Here is a 25,924-nt window from a genome sequence, read left to right as displayed (position 1 = left end):
GGGACAAATACCATGGACTAGATTTTTATTAATACCATGCAAAAAACCATTATTAACCCTAATATTAGAATTAATAAAAACAAAAATGGCACATGGTATTGACCCATGGTATTCACCAAAATGGCACATGGTATTGACCCATGGTATTCACCCATGTAGCCTATGCTAAGATTCACTAGGACTTTACAAAGTTTTATTATTTAGTGAAAGACTCGCCAAGATCTTACAAGATTTTAAAATTGAGTAAAATATTCGCCATGCCTAGTGAGAGATTCGCCAAAAAATTATATATACATATTATATTATTGATAAAATCACCTTCCATTTTTCCTATATACCATGGAGATTCGCCCATTTATTATATTTATAAATTTAGGGGGGGTTCTTAAAATTTTCCCTGATGACCACACTGATGAAACACCTAATTATGTAATGCAAAGAGTTTTGATCTCTGGTGGAGGGCTACTAGACCGACTTTAACAGAAGGCATCCAAAAGTGCTTTGCAAGTTTGGTGCTAGACTTTTGTCAGAGACACCCTGGGTTTTTGGAGTGACCTTGGGAAAATAAAATTTTCTCCCTTCTGTAGTGTCCAAATTACATTCTTGATGAGTCCATCGTGCATACAAATTCAAGAGCTTTCCAACGAGCTATCAAGTTTTCAATTTAAAGTAATTTAAGGCCTCCAAAAGTTGGTTTGAAGACGTGTTATAGACATTTTTGGGCACTGCAACCCCAATCAAATATGTCGATAAACCAAGGGCTCCTAAGTCCCTAAAAGTGTTGTTCCAACCCCTAAAATAACAAGGTCAACTGATTACATCATCTCCCAGAAGTTCTCCACGAAAAACTACTCAGAAATGGTCAAAACTGGACCATACTGATTGCTCAGTGCGGAGGGTGCGATGCATCCCACCTAAATGCACATGGGAGGTGCGATGCATAATGAAAAGCCCTTCTATAGGGTGCAATGGACGAGAATCGACAAGTGGCAGAGATAGTTTGCGAGGTGGATGATCATGGAATCTTCCAGAAACTTCTCCTGTGACACTTGCCTCCCAGAATCGCCCAAGGATGAGTAACAGATCAATGAGATCTCCAAGTGGAAACAAGAACTATTAGAGAGAAGACACTAATCAAAAACCCAGAGCTGACTCACACCTCAACAAATATCTATATATATATCTCTCATCCCAGAGATCTAGAGGGGGGAGGCTGGAATTTGGTATCTTGTAAGGAAGTGCTGCTGGTTTCTTGGTGTAACATCATAGTGTTGGGTGATCTAAGCTTTTCATGAGGTGAATAAGGGATTTCTTGCTGAGAGGATGATGCTGGGTCAGAACAATTGGTTGTAATCCTCTTTGCTATTCTTGATTATTAATGAAGCTATTCAAGTTTTCCTCCACATTCTTGTATGATTGATGATATATGCATTGGTGTGGTCAATATATATCTGATCCTATATTGTTTATGATAGTAGATCTATGTTCTTGGATAGTGTTATGCTGCTTTGATTCTACAAGTGCTCTTTGAAGCTGGGTAAACGAGGAAGCGAGTGGCAAAGCTCTATCAGAAGGGAGAGGAATCAAGCAAGGAACCAAGCGCAAGACAGAGGTTGGTCTCCTTCTTTCCTCTCTTATCTACTTCTCATAAAGGAAAACGAAAGTGGTTTTAGTTTGTTTGTTTCTAAGGTAGCTACTAGCCTTAGTGGGACTAGCAGCTTTGCATAGACACCAGATTTCTCGATAACAAAATGGCGACTCCACTGGGGAGCGAATAGATTTTTTGTTTCTCTATATTTGTTTGCTTTATAAACTTACAAACGGAGCCTGAAGTCAAGCCAGCTAGCCTTCGAACTGCATTTGCTATGCAAGTGCAAAGTAGATCAATGCTGCTTCAGTCTATCTCTGGGTTTTGTTTATGAATTGAACAATCGATTTACAAGCTCTCTAATTGCCCTTGTGGTGGCTCTAGTAACCTCCTTAGATCTACCCTTGTGATTTATTTACTGATTACCACTTGCTCGGCCTAAATCCCTGAACTGAGCTGCAAACTGTGACCCGGAACCCAGTTGAAGTCTCGTCCCTGGACCATCACACTGTCTCTTCTTTGGAATCTGGATGCATCGCACTTCCCGTGTGTAGTAGGTGCGCTGCATCTCACTTTCCCTATGTTACAGGTGCGCTGATCAGACAAGACCTCTTCTGCTCCTAGATTTTGGTTTCTGTGTTCACTCTTTTCAGCTCTATTCAGGAGTTTTGCTGTCTGTAGTCAGTATATCTCTGTTGAAACCCCCTTCCTTGCCATTATTCTGCCTCCATTGTGCAATGAACTGTAAATGTTTTTATGTATTTTGAGCCATTTTCAGTTCTCTTTTACAAAGAAGTAGCGTAATTGAATTGTCGTTTCTTGATTTGAAAGTGTCGTTTTCAGTCATAGAAGAGAATCCGATTGTTCTTGATAGTCAATTACACTGTTACTCTTGTATTTGATTTGAATTAGTAGTTTTTCAAGTGTCAAAAGCAAGTTTTCAATTCCAAATCGCAAAGTGTCGTTATTGTCTTCATTTTGTCTTGAAAAGAAACTTGTTAGTAATGTCGCTTTGAAAAATAATTCAGATTTGCGCTTAGCTTTCTTTTTATCATTCACACATTAAGAAAGCTGAAAACAAATACATGCATGTGCATTTGCATTTAGACTGTTTGTTGGTTTGATTTAGCACAATGCATATAGTGTGTGCTCTCTGCTCTATGTTGAAAGAATATCATCTCTCTTTCCTTAGTAGCTAGGATTTTCATTGCAAAAAGAAGATTAAACGATTGTTTATCATCTTAGATTGAATTTTAGGAATTGTACATCTATATCACGCGGTGAACCTAAAAGGAAAATTTCTTAAGCAAGATCAACTGTAAAATAAATTTAATGAATATAAAAATGCTTTGGAACCTAACGCACAACATTTAGAAGTCTAGGCTAGAGACGTATTCCAGTGTCGTAAAGCTTGGTAACTATTGTTTTCATTGCTGGTTGGGTGATTCCTCCACTTTGAGACGATAAGTGCCAGTACGGACTTGTGCTCCCACGTACCGTCGAGTATATATTGGGAGACCACAATAGGTTTTATCCTTTATCCATAGGAAGCCGTGTCTGCTGCCCTATCGATCGCAATGCACTGAACACAGCATTCGGGAAGATTGACTGCCGTACCGTAAAAAGTATTCTGCAGTTTTGCGATTGGTTTGGTAATCCCTCTGTCTAGATTTCCAGAGCAGTCTCTTTCGTTCCTTTTCAGACTCCTTAAAGGAAAAGGTCCATCTGAGCACTTGTCACTTCAAGCTCATTAAAAATCGAAGGCGACTAGAGTCATCTTTTGTTTTTTCTCGACTCTTAAAAATTGAAAAAACAAGTTGTGTCAAAGCGCCTAAAATTTATTTTAATCGGAATAACGTCACTATTCCCTCATTGGTCTTAGAAGTTAGTCTCCCTTCATCGCAAGTTATTGTAGAATCGCTAGGAAATCTTTTGGATAGACTAGATATGTCTGAACAACCGTCGACATCCAGGACTGTGTCATCTGACATGGCAGTAGCAGAGCCTCCTGCTGCTACTCCAACGATGTTCACCGGTATACCATCTGTCCCGGCAAGTTATCAACAACAAGCCGGAGTCCACTCAGGGACTGTTTCGACGACATGGTCAGTTCCCATTTCTTCATCCAGATTATCATCTGGTATTTCTTATGTTGAAACTCAACAAATTGATCCAATGTGTCTTCAAAGGCCAATCTACCCTTTAAGTACTGGATTGCCACCATATGGAGGGCAGTATGCCTTTTCATTGTTCCCTCCCGAAGAACAACCATATGGGAGTTTACAACAAAGTTCAGGTAAAACTGGAATTACATCCAGTGGTTGGGTACCAATACTGCCTCAACAACCAAGGGTTGTATATTTAATGCAACTAGTCCACCCTATGTCGAATATTCCCACTATATGGTGACTTCATCGCAAGTACAAGCACTACCTGTTGTATGTCAACCCCAAGTTTCTCAGGTTGCAATACAACAACCTCTTGTCTCAACGACTCAATCACAACCTCAGGTTAGTGCCTCCTTATCTGGAGCGACTCGGGCTCAAACAAGTACTATGACACCTCATCTTGGTCAATCATCCAGTATTGGACAACAACAAATGGTCCAACAACCATGGCTGGTTCAATCTCAACAACCGCCATTCCAGCAATCATATCAAGGACCTGAGTAATAAGTCTTTGTAAGTAATGGGCAACCGCATTTCCAATGTGGTTATCAACAACCATATTATAATGGTTATGCCCATCAACCTTATCAAAGTTACCAGCATCAAATACATTATGATGGTATGCAAAGACCCACTGCTCAGGCGATTCCATCTTATCCTGGGTATGCTTCACCTAACCTGAATCAACAGTTGCCCTTTGTAGCAACTCTAGAATTACCAGATCTAAACCGGCTGACAAATGATCCAATTGCTTATGTCCCTTGGTGGTCAACGATTCCGCATAAACTTCCGTCAGATATTCCTAAATTTAATGGAAATCTGGGTGAAGACCCGTCGAATCATGTGATGACCTTTCATCTGTGGTGTTCATCTAACACTCTAAACGATGATTCGATTAGGCTTCACCTTTTTCAGCAAACGTTAGCGGGTCCGACAGAAAAATGGTATATCGAATTTCCTAGAGCTTCATTCGATAACTTCAACACCCTAGCCACAACCTTTTTAACCCATTTTCAGTTACCAATAAGGTACGAAATAGGAACAGAGCTTCTTACCAATTTCAAACAGAGAACGACCACTCACATATCTGATCATATTCATGAGTGGCGACGTCGTCGCAGAATGGTAAAAACATATGTTCCTGATCAGCTGCTAGTTGAATGGTTTATTAAGTCATTATTACCTTCTATCACAGAAGATGTGGCAAAGGGAGGAGTCGTCACCGAAGAGCAAGTTATTGCTCATGCACAATATCTAGACTTGATCTATACTCAGTCTGGCATGCTCTACGATAAAATACCTGATGATCCTAGACCGGAATTTTCCGTTCCTCCCCCTCCTAAATCAAACAAAGACTCTCATGTCGGCGATGGCGTGATAGGTACGACAAGCACGAAATCGACAAAGGCTACATCTAAGAAAGCTCGTAAGATTTCTGATCAAAATGCAAATGAAGATCTTCTCGCCTCGGAGGTAAATGCCGTGTCGACCGACAAGGGAAAACAACTAAAGCAACCAGGGGGCAAGAAGAAAAAGAAAGTTAGGAAAAAGAAGCAGGATGAGTCATCTCCTGAAAAACCTTCTACAAACCCTTCTGGGCAAAGGAAACCCCTGCGGGGTGTCAGATATGCGATGAGGATCATTGGATGAGAGATTGTCCACATAAAGTTGAAGTTAAGAAATTCTTTAAGAGTTCAAAAACCTCAGCAGTATTGACTGATCCGTTTCCAAACCTGGGAACCAAACTATTTGCTAATCAAAATGCTTCCCGATCCCAAGTGCTTATGTTGTCTATCTCAAAGCAACAAAATGATGCTTTGACAAGGAATAAAGATTACGGGAATCCATAGCTATCGAATAACAAGGCTAATGAACAACCTAGTAGTTCGACAACAACTTTGACCGAAGTTGTGCCACCCATCATTCCTGAACCAATGATAAAGTCACAAAGGGAGTAGTACACAAATCGACATTTAATCCTCGTGCTAAAGTAGCACAAAATTATAATATAGTAGAGGACCTGGCCCAATCGCCGTCCGCTATGTCGACACTTGTGGTACCACAAAATTGCCCCTCCCAAAAGCAGGCTCTATTATCAGTAATAGGTGGGATTGAGCCAACGGATTCCAATCTTGTATCCTTTAATCACAAAGGATATGACCCTTAGTTACTAGCTCAACTAGATTTCCTTATCCAAGTGAAAGCCCTCAACAAAACTGTTCATCGAACAATTATTGATGAGGGGGCATCTACATGTATTATGTCGATGAGTTGCTGGAAAAATTTAGGCTCACCACCCTTGTCACGATCGTCAACGATGTTAAAAGCATTTGATGGACGATCATACACTCCATACGAGATTTTAAGTAACTTGCAAGTTGAACTGGGGGGCAAAACAGTAGAAATTGATGTTGAAGTAATCGACGGAAACCTTGATTACAACATCCTACTGGGAAGGCCCTGGATATATGCCATGGCCGCAGTTGTGTCGACCTACTTCAGGAAGATTGCATTTCCCTTTCAAGGAGGAATTACAATCGTTGACCAACAAACATTTCTCCCCAACAGTTCACAAGTTACGGGAAGCAAACCAATGATCCATGGAAGCAATCATTCGCTTCAAAATGTCGGAGTAGGTCTCCTAAAAGACCCTGCCTTAATGGGTACTTTTGCCCTACTGCCTCCGAGTAATCTGGTGGAAGTGGCCACAGTGGAAACCTGCAATATGAAATCTTCTATATCAAATGGATTCGGAAGATTCCTAAACATTTTGTCAGCATGGATCATCGCCATTTTAGAAATATTGTAGCAATCAATTTTCTTGGCCTGGGGGGCAAACCCAAATCAATGCTAATCGAGTGTTTGGATAGATAGGTCTAAGGAATATGGTACCTCTTTAGATCCTTGGTCGCATGTACATTCTACAGAAAAAGGAATCATTCAGTCAATGATGTTAGGAGAGGCACCATGGGAAGATTACCACCATCATTCCCATCTTTTGGATTACCACGAATATTATTCTAGTGACCTTGATCATCCTTCAGTTTTTGATTTTCTATCAAATACTGTAAATACGGTGGATTCTGAGGACAATTATTATCTCGTGTCGACCTCGTTAAAAAATGAAACAAGGAGTCATGAGGATAGTTCTTTTACTGTGTCAACCTCATTAAAAAATGAAACAACTCCCTTTCCAAATCAAGTCTTTGATTATGGTCTCATAAAATCCAAGTTGAGACTTTCAAAGATCTCAGAGGTAAACCTTCATCCCAACCACCGTTTTGAATGCAATGAAGCTTCGGGGGCATGCACCTCGATTTGCGTCATTATGCTAGGGGCATGCAAACTTATCACGAGCAGTGTTACTGCAGGGTTCAAGCTCGTTAAAATTTAAACCCGCATCGAGCAGTTTTAACGCGGAATTCAAGCTTGTTAAAAAATAAACATAAGCAATGAGCAAATGTTCCCCCAGAGTTTAAGCTCATTAAAAAATGAACCAATTTCCGGTAAATAACCATCATGAATGCATTATCATCAGCCTTTTAAGCCTTGGTCGTGTTCTCATCATCACCTCCACTCTGTATTAGCCGATCATTCACCTCCATTTGATTGTTTACCCTTTTTGAGGAACAACTGCGAAGAGTGATCCTGTTAGCCATCCTTGTGACACTGCCGTGATTGGAAAATTCCAAACCTTACCTGGAATTAGCTGCTACCCGAATTTATCACTCGTTCCTCGAAAGACGAGTCTCCTTTAAGCTCTTTTCAACTGACTCGTAAAATATGAAAAGATTGCCGAGCGATTGGCCTCTCCAGCTCGTTAAAGTGACCAGAAGTGCTATCCCTTTTTTAGATTTTAATCTTTTTGGACCTGAGGGATTATTACACAAAAAGATCGAGCGCTTGTTTTGTTCGGCTCGTTAAAATTACCGAAAATCCATCCCTTTTGTATTATTTTATACTATTTCGGACTTAAGGGATTATATGACGAAAAAGGATTATTGGAGTTTTCTTTACGTCCCTTTTTCAGACTCTCTAAAATTGAAAAGGACCGAGTTATCCTTTTCGTTAAACTCGTTAAGACCGAATAGCAACAAACTTGTCCATACAGACAAGAACGAGTTTCACTATCGCTAGGCTCGTTAAAACATAGCGATGGGTTTGCCCGAAGGGTAAATTATAGAACAAGCATATGTTATCCTCCTCAATCTTGACAAAAATAAAGAGGTACTGGTCAGCAATGACTGGGGAAAATTTGGGAAGAAAACTTGAAGAAACTTTATTGGTAGCAAGTCGCTCTTGAACATGACACTTTCACTCCGCATCCGAGTCGAGTTGGGTTGTTCCGTTCACTGGTCATATCACCATTGGTCCATCACCATCCATATTTGGGGTTAACGCTACCAATCCATCATGTCAGTGTCGTCAATATGTTCAAGAGAAGTCGCTCAGAGAATTCACCTGTGTCTCATCCGCTGCAATACATTTACGCTCCATTCTTTCATGACCGCCACCCTGAACCTTATGTCATCAGATCGTTTTCACCTCCATTAAAATCATTTGCTCCATTCCATGTCATTGATGTGGGATTCACTAAGGCCATCCTATGACGGACCGCTTCTTGTCGACATCAGCTCATTATCCAGGAAGTCGATCTAGGAACAACCAGTTTCTCACTTCTGGCGACAGGTTTACATCAATGGCCTTTGACCGAAAGATTTTGCATGGTGTTCGACGCCAAGTCCCTTATTCACACAACGTGAATTGTAATGTAGTACCTTGAGGGTCATCATCATTATCGGTGATTCCTCTCACGCCTGTTAACAGCTTACATCACTGGCTGGTAATCAGGTGATGTCTTTCCATGTTCGACTCCAGAACATCTCTCACATGGATCGACTTGTACTTTGAGTGAAGATCGAATGAGATTGAAGACCCCGGATCTAGTTTCATCCATCCGGGCTGTGATATATATTCAGGAAAATAAAGACATCAAATGTACATCACTGCTGCACAGATAATCATCCAATCTAAGGGATGATGGCTCTACCAAAATCATCAGTTTGCACTCAGACGATTGTCTGTCTTATGTATGTGAAAATGGATTTATAAAGCTGAGCATGGGAATGCCCGCCTCAGCTAGATCATGAAAATATTATGAAGATAATGTATTGTATCGTATCTTATTACAGGTCGCCTTCTAGCTCGAAAAATCTTTGGATCCTCATGATAAAGCATTTCACCCGACATCAAAAGATTAACAACCTCATGCTTTAAAGGGAAACTGTTATAGACATTTTTGGGCATTGCAACCCCAATAAAATATGTCCATAAACCAAGGGCTCCTAAGTCCCTAAAAGTGTTGTTCCAACTCCTAAAAGAACAAGGTCAACTGATTACATCATCTCCCAGAAGTTCCCCACGAAAAACTACTCAGAAATGGTCAAAACTGGACCATACTGATTGCTTAGTGCTGAGGGTGCGATGCATCCCACCTAAATGCACACGGGAGGTGTGATGCATACTGAAAAGACCTTCTATAGGGTGCGATGGACGAGAATAGACAAGTGGCAGAGACAGTTTGCGAGGTGGATGATCATGGAATCTTCCAGAAACTTCTCCTGTGACACTTGCCTCCCAGAATCGCCCAAGGATGAGTAAGATATCAATGAGATCTCCAAGTGGAAACAAGAACTATCAGAGAGAAGACACTAATCAAAAACCTAGAGCTGACTCACACCTCTGCAAATATATATACATATATATATATATATATATATATATATATATATATATATATATATATATATATATATATATATATATATATATAGATATATATATATCTCATCCCAGAGATCCAGAGGGGGAGGCTGTAATTTTGTATCTTGTAAGGAAGTGCTGTTGGTTTCTTGGTGTAACATCATAGTGTTGGGTGATATAAGCTTTTCATGAGGTGAAGAAGGGCTTTCTTGCTGAGAGGATGATGCTGGGTCAGAACAATTGGTTGTAATCCTCTTTGCTATTCTTGATTATTAATGAAGCTATTCAAGTTTTCCTCCACATTCTTGTATGATTGATGATATATGCATTGGTGTGGTCAATATATATCTGGTCCTATATTGTTTATGATAGTAGATCTATGTTCTTGGATAGCGTTATGCTGCTTTGATTCTACAAGTGCTCTTTGAATCTGGGTAAACGAGGAAGCGAGTAGCAAAGCTCTATCAGAAGGGAGAGGAATCAAGCAAGGAACCAAGCGCAAGACAGAGGTTGGTCTCCTTCTTTCCTCTCTTATTTACTTCTCATAAAGGAAAACAAAACTGGTTTTAGTTTGTTTGTTTCTAAGGTAGCTACCAGCCTTAGTGGGACTAGCAACTCTGCATAGACACTATATTTCCCGATAACAATACGGCACTGCACTTCTATGAACTGCGCTATGCTCCTGCTAACTACGCTACGCTTGTGACAGTGTAGCCCGAAAACTACCAAAACTCACCCAAACTTCAAACTTGAGCTTGCATTCCTATTTTTTATTCTTCTAAGTTTATTTTCAAGTAAGTATTATCGTCTAGGTCACCTTTTTCCTTTGGTGAAGTAAATGCAAATGTGATTTTTCTTCATCTAGGGTTTATGAGAAATTTCATGCTGCAAGGCTAGTGTAAATGATGGTTTTGTTAGTTATGACATTAAAAACTTGTAAATTTGTCATCTCATACCTCTGAAAATGTATAAATCACCCTATCATTCACTAATTAACTCATCTACCCTCATTTTACCTCACCTTTACACAAACCCTAGCTCATACCTATCATTTTGGGCAAATTTCTTAGTAGGACTATTTTTTCAATTTCTCCTAATCATCCCTTTCTCTCATTTCACTCCATTCAAACTTCCTAAGTTTCTTGTAGCTCCTATCCACCTCCCAAAATTACCCTACCATCATTTCCCTTCCCTAACCCCCTCATTTGACCACTTCAATCACTTTTCATTGTTTTTTCCCCTTTCCTATCATCTAGGGTTTCAAAAATGGAATGAGACTATTTTACCAAGACACATTAGCACAACATTTGGAGGTAGGATCACCAAGCAAGTCAGTGGAGGTTCCCAAGGCACCTAGACTTGAGGTGACTAGAATGTATCAAAGAGGAAAAAGGCTTGTGTTTTCTTCTCATTTGAGAAAGGGGCCCAGCCTTCTACATCAACAAACATGGATCACAAGTACAGGACAAAGACTTGATTGAGCATGAGTTTGAGTTAGTGGACTTGGAAACAGAAAATGTGCCTTCAAATATGTAGTAGAATATCAAAGAAAAAGACTCTCAGATCAGATAACTCATGGACAACATGGCAAGGGAAAAGTTTGTTATCTCATTCCTAGAACAAGAAAACAGTTAGCTAAAGGCTAAACAAACTCATTATGGAGAAAGAGCAAGATAAATTGTTGCAGAAAGTAGGCAAAGTAAAAGATGTATTGGAGACCAATGAACCTGAAGAAATTGAAAGACAAGGCAAGAAAAAGAGGCCAAGGACTAAAGGACTCAAGAAGGCATTGAAAGAGGAGAAAAAACACACCTTGCTAGATGAATAACTAGATATGGAGGACATAATTCCCTTAGAGATTAATGAGGACAGGGAGTATTGGTTAGACAAGGTCAATGAACACTTGGAGAAGCTTCTTGACAAATCCAATAGAGATAACCAACTACTAAGGCACATGGCACATCACTACCAGACCAGAAATATGATTTGTAACATCAAGGTCAAACAGTTGGAAAACAAGCTCAAAGAAACCCTAAAAGACCAAAATGAGAAGGGTAACTTAGAGATGCTTGCTAAAGCATCCATGAGGGATTAAAATACCTCATTTTTCAGCTCATGACCAATTTTGGAGGAATTCTGAGGATTTTTTGGGTTTTTGGCTATTTTGGTGCATAATTCAGAAAATTGGCTAGTCACAAAAGCGCAACGCATTGGCGCTGCACTTTTTCCTCATGCATACAAATGACAAATGGTTTGCAGTTTTGGAAATATCATGGCATCCTCTCAAAACCCATTTCATCAAATTTCTCAGAGAGGGCCTAAATTTTGAGAAAAAGGAGAAAAATGGGTCAAAAAATCAGCATTCTGCCCCTCTTTTTGACAGGCGTTGCACTTCTGGAGACAACTTGGGAGAATGAATTTTTGAAGGCCTTTCCATGGGTCATTTTCAAAAATTCAAGGGGTTATGAAAAGAAGACTTGAAAATATAGTTGACCATTCTTTCAGATCTTTATTTGGACCTCAGGAAGGCACCTTAAAGTGGGCTCAAATTCGGCACTGCGCTTCTGCAAATTTCATTGTTTTTCATTTAAATTTCTCTGTGTAAATTTCCTAGTTTTCAGTTTGACTTGGTCAACGTCAAAAATCTTGATGTAATTAAAGTTAGTTCAAGGTTAGACGATGTAAGAATGAATAAATAAACATGATAGATTGTTTTTATGGTTTAATAGGCTTCATTAAGGAAGTAAAGTCTAAAACAAAGTCTACAAGAAGTGTTTGTATTTGACCTTCTCACTCTCACTTGTTGGTTAGGAGAATCTTGGAATCAGTTCCACCACCTAGAATTTGACTCCTGAAGTTGGGGAAGTTGTTTGAGTCGATATGTATCATTTCTCATTCAGAGAGAGAGGTTGGAATTTTGTGGAGAAGGCTTGTATCTTATGTTCTCTTCAACTAATACAGGAGCAGTTGCAACTATATTTCAGGAACTCTAGTTCAACAAGTCTATAGTGTTTGTTTACTCTTTCTATCAGTTTCTAATGGATAAATAATCTCTCTTTACATGCTTTATCTTCTTCCTATGAATTTCCTTACAGTTATATAGATAGGAATCTTGAATTTAAGCTCTGTTTATGTGGAATTCATACTTGTGTTTCCTTTCTTCTAAAGTTAACGAGTTCATGCTTTTACATGCTCATTAGTTCTTTTAAGCTCACAAATCTATGATACATTGAAAAACACTCCAATTGCATGATAACACACTGATATCTAGCTCCTATTTATACTTGTCTTTGCATACTTTAAGCCTAGACCTAATTACCTGCTCTAAACCCTAGTCCAGCAAACCTAAAAAACCTAAATTCACAAATACTCAAAACAAACTTATATATCTAGCCGAAAACTTGTTTCTTTACATATATTCATTGGAAAATCCTTTGAGAGATCTCTCTCTGGTTCAATAGGGCTATCTACTAAGCTGAAAGTGGTTCGATGTTACCTTTTTCAATCTCCTCCTCAGACTAGGAAAATGATAGGGGATAACATTTTGGCGTCGTTGCGGGGGAACTAAAGATCATATCTTCCCTGGGAAAGAATGACAAGGATCAGATCTAATTTCTGATGGTGAATAGTGATCAAACATAAGAAAGGTTGTGCATATTTCACCTGGTGACTCCAGTGTCGAAGAATCCAAAGAATTAGAATTCTCATGGCGACTCCACTGTTCAAAAACTAGTAGTTTGAAGAACTTCTTGGTGACTTAACTATTTTCAAAATGGATTCAACTGCTCGAAGGTATGATCCTATGAATTGAGCTCATATTCCTGGTTTTCCGAATCGTATTCCTTGTATAGATTGGCAAACAACGCTGCCAAAGTTTAAAGGTTAGGATGGAGAAGATGCTAGTTTGCATTTGGTCAAATTTCATTTTTATATTCGCAGATTAATGACTAAGTTTCCTGAAGATTTTCTGATGAAGATATTCATGGCTACTTTGGAGGAAATAGTGAGAAAATGGTATGAGAGTCTACCATCTACTAGTTTATAATCTCTAAAGGATTTTCATTCAATTTTCTTTCAACATTATCAAAGCTGTAATTTTTCCTTATCAATGATGGATAACTGTTGTGAGATTTCTCAAAATTTCATTAAATTTCTTGAAAATTTGTATGGTGATGAAGAATGTATGGAAGAAGATATATTAGAAGCCCTTGATGATTTTTCCTCCCAACAAGAATTAGTAGTTTCCTCCTTGGATGAAACAGACTGGGATCAAAATAGAGAAAGGCGTATTCCTGGTATTGAAAATCAAAATCACGAAGCCAATGTTGATCTCTATAAAACTCAGTGTTCTCCTCTCTTTGAAGATGAAACATATCAGCTCCTGAAAAACCATGTTACAACCCAAGTTAAGGCAGGTTTGCAGTTCTCACAGAGTCAAGGATGTGTAAGAGAAATTTCTTCCATTATTGAAAATGAAAATCTAGGTTTAAATGATGACAGTCATGAGACTGATGAAACTATACAGGAAGTTATTGTGAGTAAGCCAATTTGTGATGTAGATTTCCTGCAAGAAGATCAACTAACAAGGACTATTTTCTTTCATGAAAAGGATAGAGCTAACATGTTTAATAATCTTGAAGAATGTTTTCTATTCAAGGATGATTTAGACTATGAATTGGAAGAGTATGAATCTGAGATAGACAGTATGCCAAAAATAGAATCAGAGCTTCTCATGCTTGAGGACATTGTAGCCAACACTCAAGTAGTAGAAATTCATATTTCCCTATGCATTCCTTTGGATCAACAACCAAGTATTCTTTTAGATCAAAACGAAAGGAGTACTTGTATTTTCGCTGGATTCCAAGACAAGGTAACATTTCATATTTTTAAGGATCCTTACATTGATTTGTTGTAGCCATCTATGTTGGCTTGTTGGGGCCTGACCCAGGTTCAGCGGTGATTTAGCCAAAAAAATCTCGGTACTACTGGCCTTTCGGCAACAGTCTGCGGAGCACGGATTGAGGTCTCACCCGAAGTAGTATGGGAGGGTGCCAAAACCAAGTTTCCGCACCCTGGAGATGTTTGATGAGCTCAAGCGGTCCACAGTTTGACCATGCACGCATGTCACTACGTGCACTTACCTGTACCTCGCAGCATGAAATGCTACCTTCGCAGCCCGACTTTGGGTCCTAACACTGTTATTACCCAAGTCCTTACTAGTATTCCACTATTAGTTGATTAATTTAGCCTACTTGTATGCGTTAAGTTATACTTAGCAATATAAATCATTCATACAAGTGCACGTAGTAAATAAACAATATAATTGCAATTTATATCAAACAGGTACTAACCTAAGAACAGATACACGAAATTAAGATAAAAATTCTCTTTATTTTTCTCTTCCTTGGTTACAGACTTTACTCCACCCTATGCACTCAACTGCAGGGGTCTGCGCACTCAGCTATGGACTACTAGGCCTTTGCGCACTCAATTTCCAAGCCTTCTCCTACTGTACGACACAAGACACACTTAGACTCTTGCTCTGTGCTTCTACTTCACTTGTACTTCCTTCTATTACCTAGCTATCTTTTACACTTAGAGCCTCGCTCTATTTATACAATCCCATGGTTTACGGACCATGGGTAGGCTGACATTACATTACAACTTAGCGCGAACAACCCTATGACTCTAACATACTTCTCGCGGCTCTGTCTCCTGGCGCTAGATGTTGGGGTCCTCCTGCAGAGTTGTGAGGACCTCAAGTGCTTGCTCCAACAAAGTGGTACAGTCTTGCACTACACCTCCAATTTCTTCCAATCCCATTGCGATAGTTCTAGTACGCTGTTCTCAGACCTCCAGGGGAGTGGAAGGCTGTGCCTTTAACTACATTTGAAGATTCAACTCAAGTTGAACCTTGGTCGTTTCTTCTCTAGCCTTGCGGAATCTGGTTGCCAACCCATGGATTCGCACCTCTACTGGTAGATCTGCTAGGATGGCTAGCTCTGAGACACGTCAGCAAGTGTCGTCTACCACCTACACCAACTGTTGATTTTGCGACACCAATTCGTCGCACTGCAAGCTGAGCTGTTTCATGTTTATGTTTTGCTCATTGAGAACTTGGATCATGCGGCTCTCCCTAGTGTGCAGGTCTGCCATTATCCCATCCTGTAATAGATACAGTGTCTCACGTGGAAGGGAAACTAGATTAAGGCCAAGGCCTTTCATCATGTTGACCGAAAATCTCTCGTTTTCGTTCGCCGCTACTAGGGCCCCTTCTGGCAACACTTTTGTGTTTTCCATTCATGCGCGCAACATTTGTTCTGCTGCCGAGGATCCTACTGTGAGGTGGGTGGAAAGGGTACCACCTAAGGGGGATGCACCTGTAACTCTTATAGCTGCACCCTGAGGGCCCCCAACATAGTCTGGTGCTCTTGCATAAAATCCTGAAGGGCCTCATTTGTGACATCGTGAACCGTCTCGCCAATGTCATGTAGAGCACCTTCGATTAAGGTGATCAGGTCAATGGCCAATTTCGAGGCCTTGACCTTCTTCCTTGGTCCTACATGCTCTACCATATGTGGGCACTTCAGCTGTGTGGACGCGGTCCCTGGGTCTGCGCTCCCTTCTACTATTTCTGCTTCCTCTACCTCTTGTCCTTGCGAGGACGTTGCTTGGCCCTCGTCCTCCTTTGCGGTTGATGCCTCTGCCGCCTATGCTGTTGCTGCTGGTTCTACGACCTTCTTCTGCTCGATGACTTTCTGTGCCGCTTCGTGCACTGTGCTTACCTCAGCTACTGCTTTTTCCTTCCACTTTTTCTCAACCAATTGTGTGATGCGCAACTTGGCATCATCCTTCTTCTTCTGCATTGTCGCCTTCTCAAGTTTTGCAAGATCTGGGATGTACCATTCTAGAGGCCATGTCTCCAAGACAGTAAAAATGGCGTCGTTAGTGGCTACAAAAGGTAGCTTCCTCCACTGCTTCATTGTGTCCTTGCGCGCCTTGATGTATATATTATGCATGTCGGCTTTGAATTCTGCAAAACTCTGCAGACTATTGTGCACCGTGGGTGACTGGCGCAACCTCCAATTGATCCACATTCGGATGTTCATCTCCATGAGCACCCAGAAGATCTTGTTGTCGCGTATCATTTTTGCATCCTTGGTGGCCCAGAGAGAAGTGTACTTTGCGGCCTTTGGTAAATCTATGTCAATTGGGGGGAATTGACTGTCCTCTGGCAGTTCCCCCGCTATGAGAACTATGGATAACAACAACCACGCATAGTGGAAGGTTTTACCCTGCTCCTGGGATTCGTGACAATTTTTAAAAAATTCCTCACATTGGAATTCAGACCAGTTGACTTGGACCCCCTTCGCACACTGCTCGGCCAGTGTTACCACTGGCACTGGTACCTCATCGACGCAGCACTTCCTCATAACTTTACCGATCAATATTTGGGTTGCTATGCATACCCCTTTGTCCTTGATGCTGGAGATGGTGTAGCCCCTCTTCTTCTTCTCTAGCTTGTATTTCATCTTCATGGCTTTTGCAAGGGCCAAATCACTGCCCTTTCCTTCGGCTTTGGTCGCGGGGTCCTTTCCTTTGCATGGTAGCTAGGAAATGCGATGGATTAGGTCTATCGTGATGGGGATAGGCTCCTCCAGCCATAGATACCCATCATGCACCAGACAGAGCAGCTGCCTGATGATGAAAATGGCTATTGGGGCATAGTGGAAATGTGACACCCATAGCAAGTTCAGTAGCCTGACCTTTTCCACTCCATGCAACCACTTCCACGGCTCTAATGTTGTCACCACCCTCGCACTGTTCTGCTTCATGAGATTCCCGGTCTCAAGGTGAGGGAACTTCTCGTAGTTAGCGAGGTCCCAATCTTCAAAATTCATGGTTTGCACGTGGTCCAGGTGCGTGCCTTCAAACACAATGTCGTCTGGGAGGAGTGGGGTCTGGAGTGGACTCTTGGCTTCATCTAGGTTCTTGGGCACTTTGGCCTTCTGTTTTCATGGGGGGACATATGTGGGCAATTTCGTTACAATGCATGTAGGTTGAATATCCTCCTCCATGCCTTCGTCTTCTTCCTTTGCGATGATAAGGGCATGCAAATATTCTTCCTCCTCATCTGTTTCTATCATGACAGCTTTCCCCTTTTCTGCCATTGATAGTTTGTTGTGCAACGAGTTCCTCGGGGACACGCGTACTGGAGCCATTGCCTGTTTATCCTTCTTGGGTCTTGGCGTACGCAGTGATTTCGGGATCTCTGCCACAACCCTTGCACCTTCTGGAACATCATCCACCATCCTCCACCATCGGGGTCTGCGTGGCCTCGCCGGCGGTTACCTCTTCAATTTCCAAACCATCCTTAGTTGCAGTCATCGTATCTAGGCTGTATTCTATCACTCGCAAACTCAAGGGCTCAATTATAGCTTGGCTCTCAATGCTCAGTGCTTTGCTTAATCGCTCAATTCTCAAATGACCAAGTGTTGTTTGCTGGGTAGCCCTTTGTGTTTTTGTTGGGTTGTGTTATATTCTTTTCACGACTAGCCCACGTAGTTAACCGGGGGTTTAGAAGGGGGGTGGATCCCCCCCTTTGTTGCGCCGATTGCGTAGCGGGGAGAGTCACAGGGGTTTGAGGGGTGCAGGTAACCCCACTCTATGGGGTCCGAGGCAGCGCCCCGGAAAATTTTGGTTTTGGACTCTATATTAGGTTGGGTGGACCTACCTATGGTTTTGTGCATGTTTTTCACACATGGTTTTGGACGTGATGGTTTTCAGTCCATGGTTTTGGACACGATGGTTTTCGGTCCACGGTATTGGATGCTTCGGCATGTATAAATATGTATTGTAACATTGAAAGGAACATAATGAAAAATCAAGCTGGTAGTCCCAGTTTTGGGATCCGGGGGAAAATCTCTGTGTATATGTGTTTTATGTGTTATGCTCTCGCATTATTTATTTTATATGTTTTAGAATTCGTATGTAGGTAATTTTTGTACGGGGTTAAAACCTACATTTGGTATCAGAGCTGTTTTGGCTTCAAGGGGACACTGTTGTTGCTGAGGGGTTTTGCTCGGGCCTGTGGTAGACCTTGTTCAGTGGGAGATCTGTGAGATCGATTCTAGTGGTGAAAGAAGATGGAGAGCAGTGGAAAGATAGAGATCGAGAATTTAATGGTAAGAGTTTTCAGTTGTGGAAACTCAAGATGGAGGATTTGTTGGTGGACTAAGATCAGTGGATCGCGGTAGATACAGGTACTAAACCAACGGGAGTGTTTGATGAAGAATGGAAGAAGTTGGATCGAAAGGCAAAGAGCACAATACGATTGTGTGTCTCAAATTTAGTATTGCTGAATGTATCAGGAGAAGCTACGGTGAAGGCTTTGTGGGACAAGTTAGGGACTTTGTACCAATCTAAGTCTCTGGTGAATAAACTGTTCCTACGGAAAAAGCTATATAACCTAAGGATGAAAGATGGAGACTCCGTGACAGAGCATGTAAATGCATTTAATACTGTGGTAAGTCAGTTATCGTCTGTTGATATCAAAATTTTAGATGAAGATAAGTGCATCAGTTTGTTGTGTTCTCTACCAGATTCATGGGATAGTTTGGTTATTGCAATAGGTAGCAATGCAACTGCCTTGTAGTTTGATGAAATAGTCTCATCCTTGCTAATGGAGTAAATGAGATGGAAAAATATGGAGAGCTAGAATGGTGATGCATTGTTTGTACGAGGATGTTCCCAAAACAGAAACAAAAATAAGTCATCGAGTGGGAGGTCTAAATCTAGGGGGAGATCTAAATCTCCAGGAAAACCTGTAAAGGTGGTGTGCTAGAAATGTAGAAAGGAAGGGCACTACAAAAGGGACTGTAAATATAAATATCCTGATAAAGGAAAGGGATCTGATGATGCTCCTTCTGCAGAGGTGAAAACCACTTCAAGTGACGGTGGGGATGTGTGCTTGGCTTCTTCAAGTACACATGTAGATCACGAGGCATGGTTGATTGACTCAGGTGCATCCTTTCACTTCAATCTCCATAGAAAGTGGTTCTATGAGTATGAGAAATATGATGGTGGTGATGTCTTCTTGGGGGATGACAGGAAGGCTAGAATCGTTGGTCGCGGGAAAGTAAAGTTGAAGTTGCAAGGTGGAAGGGTTAGAACACTTCCGGGTGTTTTGCATATTCCTGCATTAGCCATAAATCTGATTTCTATAAGCAAGCTAGATGATGCAGGTGTAAAAACAGTGTTCGAGAAGGATACCTGCAAGATGGTTCGGGGGGCACTGGTATTGATGCGGGGAGTTAGAATTGGAGCTCTGTACAAGCTGCAAGGTAGCACTGTTGTTGATGGGTGCAACAGTTCAGTGGTTCCTGAAAGTGGAGCAGAAAATCTAGTGGTCTTTGTAGAGAAGACAACGTTGTGGCATCAAAGGCTTGGACATATTGGAGAGAAGGGCCTTCAAATACTTCATGGTAAAGGTATGGTAGAAGGTATGAGTAATAGCTCTCTGGATTTTGATTTCTATGAAAATTGTGTATATGGGAAGCAGAATCGGGTGAGTTTCCCCTCTGTTGGTAAGAGGGCGAAACAGATATCAGAGCTTGTGCATATTGATGTGTTTGGACCTGTGAAGGTTCCATCACTAGGTAAGTCTGTGTACTATGTATCCTTTATAGATGATTTCTCAAGGAATACATGGATATATTTCCTTAAGAAGAAATTTGAAGTCTTTGACAGATTTAAAGAATTTAAGGCTCTAGTGGAAAACCAGACAAAGAAGAAGATAAAGGTGCTGAGGACAGATAACGATGGAGAGTTTTGCATTAAGGAATTTGAAGAATTCCGTAAGAAGTGTGGCATAGCATGGCAGAAGAATACTCCATACACACCTGAGCAAAATGGAGTTGTGGAAAGAATGAACAAGACGTTGATGGAAAGGGCAAGAAGCATGCTCAGTGGTGCTAGGTTAGGACAAGAATTCTGGGCAGAGGCGGTGGAGACAACATGTTACCTGGTCAATAGATCACCTTCATCAGCTTTGGTGGATAAGACTCCACAAGAGGTATGGACTGGTAAGAAACCCTCTCTTTCACATCTGAGGGTATTTGGATGTAATGCATATGTACATGTTCCAAAGGAGAAACGAACCAAATTGGATAGTAAATCTGAAAAGTGCATCTTTATTGGGTATAAGGATGGTTTAATGGGTTATAAGCTTTGGAACCCAGTAACAAGGAAGGTTGTGTAAAACCGAGATGTGGTGTTAAGAGAGGTAAAAGATGTTATTAAACATGAAGTCCAACCAAAGGAACCTGAGAATATAGAGTTTGAGCTAAAGGAGGAAGAATCAGAATCTACAGCAGAGGAGGAATCAGAAGATGAAGAACCACAAACTCCGGGTGTGAGAAGATCAATTCGAGAAAGAAGGCAGCGATAAAGGTATAGTCCATCTGCTTTATTGTTAGGTCCCTATAATACTAGTGATGCCCCCATTAATATTGTAGTTGTATCCCTTATTAATATTGTTGTGCCCCTATTGTCCCCATATTGTTATTATTGTGCCCCATAGAATCTCTCTATTGTTATTTTTGTGCCCTTATATTATTATTGTTAGGTCGGTTTGGTTGTATTGTGACACCTTAGACTCCTATATATAGAAAGGAGGTTTTGTCATTTGAAGCATCCAAGAATTGTTCATTTATGTAATGTAAAGGAGGTTGCTCCCTCGAAGAGGCTGAATTCTAAGGCGTTGATCTATCTTTTCTATCTTTTTGTGAGCTGGTTTCATAACATTTGGTATCAGAGCTCTGGATTCTAGGGTTTCGCTGCTCCAAATAGGTCATCGTGGCAATTTCACTATAACTTCTTTTCTGCGACGTTTCAGAAGCTAAAAAAAAACCCATTTGAGACTATAGATCGGGTCCGAATTTCAAAGATTTTCGTGCTATATTTGTGAAGATATGATCTGAGGAAGTTGGTCTTTTTGTAGACTCCTGAATTACATTCCAAACAGGTAACCTGGGGCAAATCGTCATAACTTTCTTTCTAAGCATTGGATTGAAATTTTGTAAGAAGGTATAGAAAGAGGATGGACTATAGTTTCTTTTATATACTTTTCAAAGCCAAAGGTAAAAACAGTGGCACATGGCACTTCATACAAGTTTGCTCTTCTGGAAAGGTCTATAATCAGGTCATCTTGGGAGATTGTGCATAACTATTCCTTGGAGAATCCAATTTGGATCAGACTAGTGGCATTGGAAAGAGGACGCAGAGGGCTACTACAGGTTGCAATTTCAAAACTGGATGATCCAAAATTACAGAGATACATCAAATTCAATATCAAGCTCCTACAAAGTGAAAAAAGGTGTGTAGTTTTTTTTAAATTTTTGCATATGCTTGGTTTGCAAAATTAGTTTGAAGGAATTCAAAGGGCATAGTAAAGCATTATTATCGGTAATTGATGTCCCGAGGAAAGAAAATGAAAACACCTAGTAAGCATCTTGAAAGCTCTAGCATGACTCATGAAGAAAAGGAAGAAATGCAACATGATATATCAAAATTATGAGACCAAGTGCAACAAGTGTCATTTGCACAAAAAGTAATAGAATCTAAGATGGATGGTTTAAAGAAAGATATAGAAGCTAAGATGGATGGTTTAAAGAAAGGTGTAGAAGCTAAGATGGATTGTTTAAAGAAAGGTGTAGAAGCTAAGATGGATGGCATGGAAGCTAAGATGAATGGCATGGACGCTAAAATAGATGGCATGGATGATAAGATGGAAGAATTGAAGATAAATATGAATAAGTTGCTACAAGAAATGGTCACTAATGGTGAAAGGGTAGTAAAGGAAACTCATGATGAAAACAAAAGAAATGTTAATCATGATTCCATAGACTCTAATGTTGGATCGAAGACCCACCATATTCCAAAAATCAATATGGGGAAGTTTGATGGCAAGGATCCCGCAACATGGATATTACAGATGGAGCAATTTTTCGATCTCAATAATGTGCAAAACACACAAAAGGCACGTATTGCAACTTTATATTTGGAACAAAATCAGTTTATATGGTATCAATGGCTTTGCTCTCGTAAACAAATTATCACTTGGGCAATTTTTACGGAAGAATTGACAGCACATTATGAGGATACAAAAAGCAACACTTTTTTTAGCCAATTGATAAGTCTCAAACAAAAGGGTTCAATAATGGAGCACATTGAGGAGTTTCAAAAATTGAACATAAGGGTAAAAAATATTCCAGAGGAGCATAGGATTGATGTGTTCATAGGGACTTTAAAGGATAATATCCAACATGATGTTCGCCTTTGGGAACCTGATTCATTAGAGAAGGCATTCAGGTTAGCAAGGAAAATGGAAAGCAAAATTATGGCAACCAGGAAGCATACCACTCACAGCTATAAAGATGGAAGTGTTGTTGCCCCTAGCCTTCCACAACCTATAAGGTTGACACTACAACAATTGGAAGAAAAAAGAGTAAAAGGGCTTTGTTACAGTTGTGATAGAAAATACACTAAAGGTCATAAGTGTGCTGAGAACAAATTATTCTACATAGATTGTGAAGAGGAAGAAGAAAAGGAACAAGAAAGGTCAAAAGAAGAGGATATACTCCAGGAACAAAGCCTAGATAAAGAAGAAATGAATCCAACCATATTTTGTAATGCATTGGCTGGAATTACCACTCCTCAAACCATCAAGATAGAAGGAAAAATCAAGAAGAAAAAGGTAATAGTGTTGATTGATTCAGGAAGTACCCACAATTTTATTCATTGTAAGATAGCAAAAGAATTGAATTTCTTCCTATATCTAGCACCAAAGTGTCAAGTGATGGTTGCAAATGGAGGAACAATAAATTTCTTTGGAAAGTGCCATAATATCAAGCTATCCATGGGAGAATATGTATTGAAAAGCCCAAAGCTTTCCATTCCAATGGGAGGTGTTGATGTTGTACTAGGAGTCCAATGGCTATAATCCTTGGGTACAATAGATTTTAACTTTCAAGAAATTTTCATGAAATTTTATGCAGAAGGAAAGGAAGTTGAATTAAGGGGTATTGCAGGGAAACCGAGAAAGATAATAAGCTCTAACGGTATGACAAAGCTTCTAAAAAAGGAATAATGAGGTGTAATTGCACAATTATGTTTGCTAGATGTTTCCACATCGAATTCATCTATTGCTCCAGATCTCCAAAAAGTCTTGGACAATCATTCCAAGGTATTTGAGACTCCCAAAGGTCTTCCACCTATTCGTGATCATGATCATGCTATTCATTTGATTCCAGGAAGTGTTCCTCCAAACATTAGGCCGTACAGATATCCCTATGCCCAAAAGAGTGAAATTGAACGTATGGTTGTAGAAATGCTTGAGGCTAGTATAATTCAGCCTAGCCAAAGTTCTTTCTCTACTCCAGTAGTATTGGTGCACAAGAAGGATGGATCATGGCGCATGTGTCCGGATTATAGGGAGTTCAACAAGCTCACTATTAAAGATAAGTTTCCCATTCCTGTCATTGATGAATTATTGGATGAATTGTATGGATCAATTTACTTCACCAAGTTAGATCTTCGTTCAGGATATCATCAAATCAGAATGAAGACTCAAGACATTCCGAAAACAGCATTTAGAACTCATGAGGGTCACTATGAGTTTTTGGTCATGCCTTTTGGCCTTATCAATGCACCTTCTACATTTCAAGGTTTGATGAATTCCATTTTCAAACCCTTCCTTAGAAAATTTGTGTTAGTATTTTTTGATGATATACTAATCTACAGCAAGTCTTGGAAGGATCATGTTGAACACATTGACAAGGTGCTACAACTATTGGAGGAGAAAAAATTATATGCAAAAAGATCCAAATGTTTCTTTGGAGTACAAGAGGTGGAATATCTGGATCATATTGTATCTCATGAAGATTAAGGTAGACCCTAGCAAAATTAAAGCCATTGAGGAATGATAAATCCCCACATCCATAAAGCATTTGCGAGGATTTCTCGGGTTGACAAGGTATTATCGCAAGTTTGTTAAAAATTATGGGAAAATAGCAGCACCTCTAACAACATTGTTGAAGAAAGATGCATTTTCATGGACTCCAGAAGCAAAAAAGGCCTTCGAAGATCTTAAATAGGCAATGTGCCAAGCACCGGTCTTAGCTACACTAGAATTCACAAAAACCTTTATTGTGGAATGTGATGCTTCTAGAAATGGAATTGGTGCTGTTTTAATGCAAGACGAAAGACCCATTACTTTTGAAAGTCGTCCAATCAAGGGAAAGTATTTACATAAAGCTATTTATGAGAAGGAAATGTTGGAAATACTACATGCACTTAAGAAATGGTGACCCTACCTAATGGGAAGACACTTCAAGGTAAAAACAGATCATGATAGCCTTAAATACTTTTTAGAACAAATATTATCCTCTGAAGAACAACAAAAATGGGTCACAAAGATGTTGGGTTATGACTTTGAAATCATATACAAAAAAGGGAAGCAAAATGTTGTGGCAGATGCACTCTCAAGAAAGGATGAGGATGTGGAAGCATTGTTGTGCGCCATTTCTATTATCCAACCAGATTGGATAAACGAAGCAAGGGAGGAATGGAAGAATGATGAAGAAGTGTGGGAACTTATTCGAAAGTTACAACAAGATTCCAGTACATATGATACATTTAGCTGGAAAAATGATTCGTTATGGTACAAAGATCGCTTATACCTCTGTAAGAATTCCCAACTCAAACAAAAGATTCTTCTGGAATTGCATGCTTCTCCCTTAGGAGGGCACTCAGGATTTTTAAAAACTTACCACAGGGTTAAGAAGGAATTTTTTTGGGATGGCCTTAAATCAGATATTCAAAAGTTTGTGGTGGAATGTTTGGTATGCCAACAAAATAAAGCTGAAACAATTAAGACACTAGGTCTATTACAACCTTTATCCATTCCAAGACAACGTTGGGAGGAGGATTCAATGGATTTTATCACATGTTTACCCAAGTCTGAGGGAAAGAGTGTCATCATGGTGGTAGTTGACAGACTTACCAAGTATGCAAACTTTTGTGCATTATCACATCCATTTAAAGCCAATACAGTTTCTACGGAATTTATGGAAACAATTCAAAAGCTACATGGAAACCCAAAAATTATTGTAAGTGACAGAGATCCCATTTTTACAAGAAATTTTTGGACATAATTATTTTCTTGTCTTGGTACTCAGTTAGCTCATAGCTCATCTTATCATCCTCAATCTGATGGGCAAATGGAGATAGTAAACAAATGTTTGGAAGGATATCTTCATTGCTTTGTATCTGATAAACAGACACAATGGGTAAAATGGTTGCCTCTAGCTGAATAGTGGTATAACACTTCCTTCCATACTGCAAC

The sequence above is a fragment of the Pinus tabuliformis genome, chromosome J, assembly GCF_031772625.1.
Source record: "Pinus tabuliformis cultivar Carrire ecotype Pingquan chromosome J, CPIR1, whole genome shotgun sequence".
Taxonomy (NCBI): domain Eukaryota; kingdom Viridiplantae; phylum Streptophyta; class Pinopsida; order Pinales; family Pinaceae; genus Pinus; species Pinus tabuliformis.
The sequence above is the reverse complement of the archived record's forward strand: the minus strand, read 5'-3'. Positions refer to the sequence as shown.